Source organism: Erinaceus europaeus, chromosome 20 (genome assembly GCF_950295315.1).
Source record: "Erinaceus europaeus chromosome 20, mEriEur2.1, whole genome shotgun sequence".
Classification (NCBI taxonomy): Eukaryota; Metazoa; Chordata; class Mammalia; order Eulipotyphla; family Erinaceidae; genus Erinaceus; species Erinaceus europaeus.
In genome coordinates, this window is record NC_080181.1 from 18,277,509 (window position 1) to 18,287,150 (window position 9,642).

Below are 9,642 nucleotides of genomic sequence, written 5' to 3' on the forward strand. Positions count from 1 at the left end.
TTGGGGTGCCCGGGGTTCTGGTTCAGCCTGTCACCTTGGGCAAATCACTTCCTGGGCCCTGTCCTCATATCTGCAAAGAGCCTCAATCCTGGGGGTCAGGTGGTAGTGCAGCAGGTTATGTAGCACACTTGGCACAAAGCGCAAGGACCAGCTTAAGGATCCCGGTTCGAGCCCCTGGCTCCCCACCTGCAGGGGGTCACTTCACAGGCAGTGAAGCAGGTCTGCAAGTGTCTGTCTTTCTCTCCCCCTCTGCCTTCTCCTCCTCTCTCCATTTCCCTCTGTCTTATCCAACAACGAACGATATCAACAATAACAATAATAACCACAACAAGGCTACAACAACAAGGGCAACAAAAGGGGGGGAAATGGCCTCCAGGAGCAGTGGATTCATGGTGCAGGCACAGAGCCCCAGCAATAACCCTGGAGGCAAAAAAAAAAAAAAGCCTCAATCCCTAGACTGTCTGGAGTTGCTTGTTTATGGGGTACTTTGACATCCCAGAAAGGAGACCCAAGAAAGAATATCTCACACACACACTGCTGCTGGTGGCATGCATTTCCAACCATGAGCAAAAAAAAAAAAGTGCATTGCCAGCTCCCATAATGAAAATGAAAAGTGCTGTATTAACGGACAACTGGGTCCACCTTGGCTTTCTGGTTGCTCTACCATGTTGTGATCATTCCCTACCATCCCACACACTCACCCCCCTTTTTTCTCTTCTTTTTACCCTGCTTCTTGAAAAATAAATAAAGGCTCCTTTGTGCAGAATGGATTTCATTTCGTAAAATACTTTGGAGTTGTGTAATGACTTGTGTGGCTCTTCTTAATGACCTGGCTCAGCTGGAAGAGGCCTCCCTCCCCAGCCTCCCCCGATGCACCCCGCCACCCCGTGCCATCTCCCATCCCCGGGTGCTCCATAAAGTAATTGCGCAATTAGGAAAAAGTGGCTGGAGCCGCGCCTCTCCATATTTTAAGTTGGGGAGTCTGCCTCTGCCTCCCCGCCTGCCGCAGCGGGTGAGCCGGCCCTGTTATTAAAAAAACAATTATGCTGTTAAAAAATCAGGAGGCTCCACAAGTGAAGAGCATCGATTGGCACGAGCTGGTCAGTTATCACCAGAAGGTCCTGACAACACACTAATAGGTTTTTCTGAAGATCCAATCAAATCTTCCAGGCAGAGGCTTGAGGTGTTCCACATGGGATAATGCTTGTCCTGGCCGCTATTGATTGCAGCGGGCTCTCTCTCCCCTCTCTTCTCTGACTCCTGCTCCTCCGCTGCTCCTGAGCGTTCTCTCTCCCCCCCCCCACCCCGTAATAAAGATTTGAGCTTTGTGTTGCATGTTACATACAGTTGGGTGGGTGGGTAGGGGATCTGGAAAAAGCCTTGGCTGCTCTTGACTGGGTCCCCACCCCCACTCAACATCAGATCAAGGGCGCCCCCCCACTCTGCTAGCCAACCCTCCTGCCTTGATGCCCAGGTGTATCCTGGAAGAAGACGGGCCCTCCCCATCAGGCACACTTCAAACGCTGGTGCCCTATGGCCCAGCTCCGGCCTGGAGAGAGACAGTGGGAACTGCTGCTTCCAGGAAGCCCAGCTCGGCTCCCGTGTCCGTCCCTGTGGCGCCCAGCACTCCTCGCCGCTATCTCCCTCCCCCCACTCTGTAATTCTGTGGGTTCCAAACACTTCATGCAGCCATGCCAGGAACACACAATTCTCAGTATCACCGCCCCCCTCGCCCCCAGGATTCCAAGTAGGTCCCCTGGACCCAGAGGATAGCCATCCACCTCTCCCTCCCAAATTCTTCTTCAGTCAGTTCACCCCACTCGGACCCAGCCCTGTGATCTGGCAGGTGAACCTCACAGGGTTTCTCGCTCCTAGATCCTCTCCTGCACCCCTGCCCAGTCTTGTGAAGAGCAGGGTTCGAACCCCAGTTTATTAGCGTAATGAAAGTAGGCCGTGGGCAAGTCTCTGAGTCTGCCAACCGCCCCCCTCTCCCTCACACACACTCTCCCACCTGGGGTCATCAATCGCAAAGGTGATGCCTGGGGTCATCAATCGCAAAGGTGAGAAATTTCCAGGCTCCACAAGTCCTGCCCCTACCTGGCCCCACCCACCGCCTGCACAGTCTCCACCAATCAGCGGCTGGTTCTTTCCTGCCCTGCTTTCCTCTTGCAGGCCCAGGGCCCAGTTATGTACTTCTCTCCACACCAGGCTGTGGGGGGCTGAGGGCGTGGGCATCTACCTTACACTCCTGATCCTCAGAGCTCTGAAGTTTGAGATCAGCTCCCCCTTCACTGGGCAGTCACTGCTGCCCTGTCCAGTCTGCAGCATCTGCCATCCAGAAGGAGACTTTGGTTTCCTGCATCCTGTCAGAATTAAGAGTCAGCCCTGGGGTTAGGGAGACAGCATAGTGGTTAAGCAAAAGAATTTCATGCCCGCAGCTCCAAGGTCCCAGGTTCAGTCCCCAGGCACTACTATATCCCAGAGCTGAGCAGGGCTCTTAGAGGTCTTTTTCTCTTTGTTTTTCTCTCTGTATGTCTCATTAAACTATAAATGAAGGGGGTTGAGCTGTAGCGCAGCGGGTTAAGCGCACGTGGCAAAGCGCAAGGACTGGCGTAAGGATCCCAGTCCGAGCCCCGGCTCCCCACATGCAGGGGAGTCGCTTCACAGGTAGTGAAGCAGGTCTGCAGGTGTCTTATCTTTCTCTCCCCCTCTCTGTCTTCCCCTCCTCTCTCCACTTTTCTCTGTCCTATCCAACAACGACGACATCAATAACACAATAACTACAACAACAATGAAAAACAAGGGCAACAAAAGGGAAAATAATAAATAAATATTTTTTAAAACAAAACCTATAAATGAATTTTTTAAAAAAAAAAAAAACCTGGTTTAAAGAAAAAAAAAGAAAAAGCAGTCAGTTCTGCAGAGCACCCCAAGCTCACTCAGTCCCACTTGCCTAGAGAGACAAGCCTAGTTCCCACAGCCCACTAGTTAGAGATCTGATTCTCCTATCCCTGCACCCCAGCCCCCAAAGTTGCCTGAGCCAAGTAAACAGACAAGAGTAGGGGCACCCTGCCGGGTGGTGGGTCTCACTGGGGCTGCTGGACCTGTAGCCTGGAGCACCATGGAGGTTCTCTCTCCTTCCTGCTGGCCTGGCAGTGCCCCTTCTAGGACAGATCCCGCCACCTACAGCCCTTCCCCACCTCCCACCCCCCCCCACACACACACATCGGCCCTTGCTTGGAGAGGTCTGGGAAGACACAGTGAGGCATCAGTGGGGTGGCCCCCTGGAGGAGAATGTCCTCCTGTGTGTCAGGGGGAACAAGCCTGTGACATATGGTGTCATGGAGCCTTGCATGAGGCCGCCGAGCTGGGCATCCAGGCGGGCAGGTGGGGTGGCCACCCTGCGGTCTACCAGAAAGTGGGAACAGGCGCTGGCCGCCCCACCGAGCAGATGGCTGGGGAGATAGGGTGTGCATGGCATTTATGGAACGTGAGACTCCCATCCTGGCCTGGCAGACTGATGCAGCCCGGTGTGATGAACAAGACTGTAATTGGGGTAGTTCCAATTTACTAACCATTTGCAAAAGATTACATACCTCTCCCATATTATCCTCTCCTAATCTTACTTTAATGAACACGACTCTATCTGGATGTATCATTTCAAGGCAGGGGGGGGGGGTGAGGGGTAGGGGGTAGGCAAACAATTTCTAACCTAGAAGAAGGCAAAGCTGTAGCTAATACATTAACATCCAAATTAGAGAGAGGGATATTAATTGTGAGATCCATAGCTACAGTAATTTCAAGGCTTCTTCTGTTTCCCGGCACTCCAAGACAGCCATGCATGGGAGAGGGGGCCAGCCAAGTGTCTAGGTGTGGAGTTGGAGACCTGAACTCCAAGGGGCCAGCTCCCCCCTCCTCCCAACTGATCATTTCACCCAAAGATGGGACCCCGTGAGAAGGTGTCCCTGGCTTCATCTTCAGAACTGGAAATGGCAACCTTGGAAAGAGTGGACAGCCACTTCGAGGGCTAGAGGCTCAGTTTCCTGGAAGCCCAGGATTCCACAGGATCCTGGAGGAGAGGAGATGACCACACCTCTATCTACCTCAATTCCACCGTCTGTAAATCGGGGTGGGCGGGGGCATGAAATAGTAGTGCTGCCCGATTTGTACCAGCTATTCAACACTTTTGGGAGACCTACCCTGTGCCCCGCACCCTTTCAGGAGTTAAAAAAAAAAGAGGCATATATATATATAGTGTTTGCTGCTTTGAAACGTCATCTTCCTGGCTGAAACTTATTAGGCCCATGTTCAGGCTGGAGGGTGACAGGGTGAAGACAGGCTCTCTGAAGCCAGCGGAGATGTCCTAGGCATGCCTGGCTGCTTTCAAAACCTTGGAGGTTACCTCCGTGAGCCCCCAGATTGGACCTGAGGAAAGCCAAGGTCAATGCCATGCACCCTTTGGACCGGGTCTTCCTGCCTGCAGGCTGGTGGTTGAGCACCCAGGCGTCCAGCCCCGCCCCACCCCACCCCGCCTCACCCCCACATCTAGCCCCGCCCACATAGGGCGGGGCTTTGCAGTGACGTCACGACTGCACGTACCGTATGAGTGGCGTCGCCACGTGCACGTGGTGTGCCTGCGCGAGGAGAAGCAGCTTGATTTGAGCAGCTTGCAGGCGACTGAGCCCTGAGCCCCATGAAGGTAAGAAGCTCCGGCGCCCACCCGCCGCATCCTCGTCCCAGGTCCCCATGGCCTCCTGAGCAAGGTGCAGGGACCCCAGGCAGCTGGAGGTCGGGCAGTGTGACCCTTGCAATGCCAGAAGCATCCTTTTGAGGTTCCCACGTGCAGAGCAGGGCTTTGGGGGCCAGGCATTGAGCCTGTGGCTGGACGAGGAGGCCGGGAGCGGAGCAAGAAGGGCCTGGGCCCGTCTGTGTGGGGCGGGGCCTCCGCTGGAACCAGAACTACCCTTCCGGCACCCCCCAGCTCTGCACCCCACAACAGGACTCCTGTGGAGGGGTTCTGATGCCCCGGTGCCTCTCAGCTCTGCACCCCAGGACTGGGGAGCGGAGTTCACATCCCGGGGGCCCAGCTGCCGAGTAGTCCACCCTGCAGCCTCTGCCCTGCACCGCCACCTAATGGCCTGACCGAGCTGAGCGCTGTCAGTCACACCTGCCCACTCCACGCTTGCCCACGTGGGTGCTACTAGTCCACACCCTCCTTTCACCTGCCCCTGACCCCCTTCTTGGAAGCAAACACGCAGACACCTGGACAGCGAGGAGCAGTCAGCATCCTTGCCCAGGAAGGCTTCATGGGGCTAAAGCTCTTTCAATCTGCTTGGGAGGTGGGGGTGAGGGCGCGTGGGGCTCCCTCCACTCTCCACCTGTTCCTCCACTGGGAGTCTGGCCGTGCTGGTGAGGTGCTGCGGCCCCCTTTGCAGCGAGGGGCTTGGGTGTGAGCCAGCTGGGGCCTCTCGCAGACCACAGGCCCTGCCTGTAACCTCACAGGCACCCTCCCATTCCCCCTCCACCCCCACCCCACCCCGCTTCCTGCCTTCCCAGGTGTGTGTGGAGGAGAGTCTAGGCTAAGTATAAGAGGTAAGGGAAGGAGTGGGAGAGAAGGAGGGTGACCATCCCCACCTGAAGGGCCGGTGTCGCCTCTCAGCCGAGGCTGTAGCTGGTGTGGGGCATCTGCCTGGGAGCAAGGTGGTTCCCGGCACAGGGTGTTTGCAGTGCTCACCTTGGACCTGTTGGTGTGCCCTCTCTCCTTTCTGTAAGGGAGGCTCTTGGTAGCCCAGAGCGGGAGACAGGGAGGTGGGGAAGGTGACACACTAGACAGAGAGAAAGCCTTCTGCCTGATTTCTTGTGCTCCAGTTGTTTGCCCTGCCCCAGGCTCTCTTCTGGTGGGAGCTTTGGGAAGTTGTGAACCCCTCATTTGCCATGCTGTAGCTCCCCCTGCTCCCCCATCAGCTGGTATTATGGTGCTGCCATTGACGGGGAGGAAACTGAGAATGAAAGGACTGGGGGCCAGTCAGTGGCGCACTGGGTTAAGCACACATAGTATGAAGCGCAGGGACCTGAGCAAGGATCCCGGTTCGAGCCCCCGGCTCGGCTCCCCACCTGCAGGGGGGTCGCTTCACAGGCGGTGAAGCAGGTCTGCAGGTGTCTATCGTTCTCTCCCCCTCTCCATCCTCCCCTCCTCTCTCGACTTCTCACAGTCCTAGCCAATGGGAAAAAAATTTTACCTTCAGGAGCAGTGGATTTGTAGTACAGGCACTGACCCCAGTGATAACCCTGGAGGCGAGAGAGAGAGAGAGAGAGGGGGGGGGGGAATGAAAGGAGTCGCAGGGCATTGGTGAAATAGCCCAATGGAATAGCATGCTGCTTTGCCATGTGCACAACTCAGGTTGGAGCCCCACCCCTGTGGTCTCTTTCACTCTCTCTGTCGCTCTACCTCTCTGTCTCTATAAATAAATAAACAAAATAGGGGTGGGGTGGTGGCCCACCCCGTTAATCTCACATGATAAGGACATGAGTTCCCGCCTCTGCTTCCTACCTTTAGAAGGCAAGGTGGTGTTCGGAAGTCGCGCAGTAGCACAGCGGGTTAAGCTAAGCGCACGTGGCACAAAGCGAAGCACAAGGACTGACGTAAGGATCTCCGTTCAAGCCCCCGGCTCCCCACTGCAGGGAAGTCCTTTCACAAGCGGTGAAGCAGGTCTGCAGGTGTCTCTCTTTCTCTCCTCCTCTCTGTCTTCCCCTCCTCTCTCCATTTCTCTCTGTCCTATCCAACAATGACGACAAGAATAATAACTACAACAATAAAACAACAAGGGCAACAAAAGGGAGTAAAGAAAGAAAGAAGGTGATGTTCATGATTAGTGAAGCGGGTCTTTCTCCCTCTCTGTCCTCCTTCCTCTCTCAATTTCTCTCCTATCCAATAGAAATGGGGGGGGACTGGCCCCTAGGAACAGTGGATTCATAATGCAGGCATCAAGTCCCAGCGATAACCCTAGTGGCAATAATAATAATAATAATAATAATAATAATAATAATGGGGCTATAGGTGGGGCAGGGAGGTAGCCCATGGGGTTTCCAGGCAGGAGGTCCCAGGTTCAGTTCCTGGCACCATCAGCAGACAGAGGTCTGGTCCAAACAGAACAAATAAAAGGGGTCATGGGTCCCTGAGGACACGGAGCTGGGCATGGGTGGATGGGGATTCACTCCATGCAGACCCTCTCAGGACCCTGTCTCCTTTCTTTTGGGCCTTGTTAACACAAGCCCTCTGAGAACTTGCGGAGCTGGGGAGGCAGAGAAGCCAGGCCTTTCTTTGGAGGCCACATTGGGGGTGGGACATTGGGGGAGGCCACATTGGGGGTGGGGGGCTACTTCTCTAGGGTCAGACACTCAGAGGGTGTAGGCTTGGATCCAAGTGCCAGAGCTCGGGGACCACGGAGGGCTCAGGGGGCTCAGGGACAGTGCTGAGGCTGACGGGCCTGAGACCGATGATGACCGGCTGTCCCGGCTGTCGGAGAGCATTCGGACCTGTGGCGGTGCATCTCCAAAGGCTGAGCAGCGAGCAAAAGGAATATTTGATCACAGATGGCTGCTGTCAGCCTGCCGTCTCTGAAGTCCCAGGCTGAGTGCAGGGAGGCCTGAGACACCTTCTTCGTGTTTACGGGGCCCCCACCCTGCTCTGAAGACAAGCACCTGGCCTATCCGTTGGCCCTCCTTACCCAGGAATGTGGTGCCCAGGCGGTCGTGTCTGCTATGACTTCTGCCTCCTTGTAGAGCCAGAGCAAGTGTGCTTGGGTCCAGGCTGGCTTTGGAAGCCAGTTTCCACTGTCAGTTTTGCTGGTGGAGCCCCTGGCCCGCTTACCTAGCTTCTTCTGGGTCTGAATGGGGGGTAGAGAGGACAGAGTGCCTGGACCCAGTGGTAACAGTGCAGCAAGTAGCTAGAAAAGGCAGGTGACTGATGCCTTACGGATGAGGAGGGAACAGGGCTGGGGGATGTGCAGGCTGGGTGCACATACTGGGGCGGGGGCAGAGCCAGAGTGGGGAGAGCTGAGACAGTCCCTGCCCCCTCTCCCTGCAGTTCGGCCTGTGAAAGGAGCCTGACGAAGGACTAATTAGCGTCCCGTGGCATGAATGTCTTAGTAGAGGCATGTAGGTGGCTTTGCAGAGAGAGGGAGAGAGAGCCGGGGTGGTGGGAGCTGAAGGGGAAGTGGAACCCCAATTCTGGGTCCTGGGTTTTGTTTTTGCCTCCAGGGTTATCGCTGGGGCTCGATGCCTGCACTATGAATCCACTGCTCCTGGAGACCATTCCCCCCCCCCATTTTTGAAGGACAGAGAGGTGAAGAGAAAGGAAGACACCTGCAGACCTGCTTCACCGCTTGTGAAGCAAGCCCCCTGCAGGTGGGGAGCTGGGGGCTCGAACCGGGATCCTTGAGTCAGTCCTTGCACTTCACGCCATGTGCGCTTAACCCACTGCTCTTCCTCCCGACTCCCCAGGTCCTGGCTTTTATTCTGTGACATTGAAGCAGCACTGGAGGCCTCTCTGCAGAAGGTCACATACATACACACACAGTCTGGGATGAACAGAAGCCTGTGTACACATCATGCTTGAGCATAGGGCTCTATGCCTGTGGTTGCCTGTATCATCGACTTCTTTTAAAAAATATTTTATTTATTTATTTATTGCATAGAGACAGAGAAATCAAGAGGGATGGGCAAGATCAGGAGTGACAGAGACAGAGAGATACCTGCTGCACTGCTTCACCACTTTCAAAACTTTCCCCCAGCAGGTGTGGTCCGAGGGCTCGAACCCAGGTCCTTGTCTATTGTCACACGAGTGTATAACCAGTTGCGCCGCCGCCTGGCCCCCTCATTCAATGTCTGTGTTGTAGTCTTCGTTGACTGGGGCTGCCACACAAGGAACCACACTAGGCTGGGGTTCAACAACATATTTATGTATTTTTTTTTATTTATTGATTTTCCCTTTTGTTGCCCTTATTGTTTTATTGTTGTCATTATTGTTGTTGCTATTGATGTCATCGTTGTTGGATAGGACAGAGAGAAATGGAGAGAGGAGGGGAAGACAGAGGGGGGAGAGAAAGATAGACACCTGCAGACCTGCTTCACCACCTGTGAAGGGACTCCCGTGCGGGTGGGGAGCCAGGGGCTTGAACCGGGATCCTTATGCCGATCCTTGAGCTTTGCGCCATGTGCACTTAACCCTCTGGGCTACCTTCCGACTCCCAGATTTATATATTTTTTATCTCTTCTTTCATTTGCCTCCAGGGTTATCGCTGGGGCTCAGTGCCTGCACTACAAATCCACTGCTCCTGGAGGCTGGTTTTTTTTTTGTTTGTTTTTTTGTTTTTTCCCATTGTTGTTGTTGTTGCTGCTGGATAGGACAGAGAGAAATCAAGAGAGGAGAGGAAGACGAGAAAGATACACACCTGCAGACCTGCTTCACCGCTTGTGAAGGGACCCCCCTGCAGGTCGGGATCCAGGGACTCAAACCGGGATCCTTAATGCTTTGCACTGTGTGTCCATATCCCAGTGAGCTACTGCCCAGCTCCTTTCTCTTTTCTTTTTAAAATTCTGTTTATTGGTGTTGTGGCTGACCTCCTGCATCGTGACTCCACC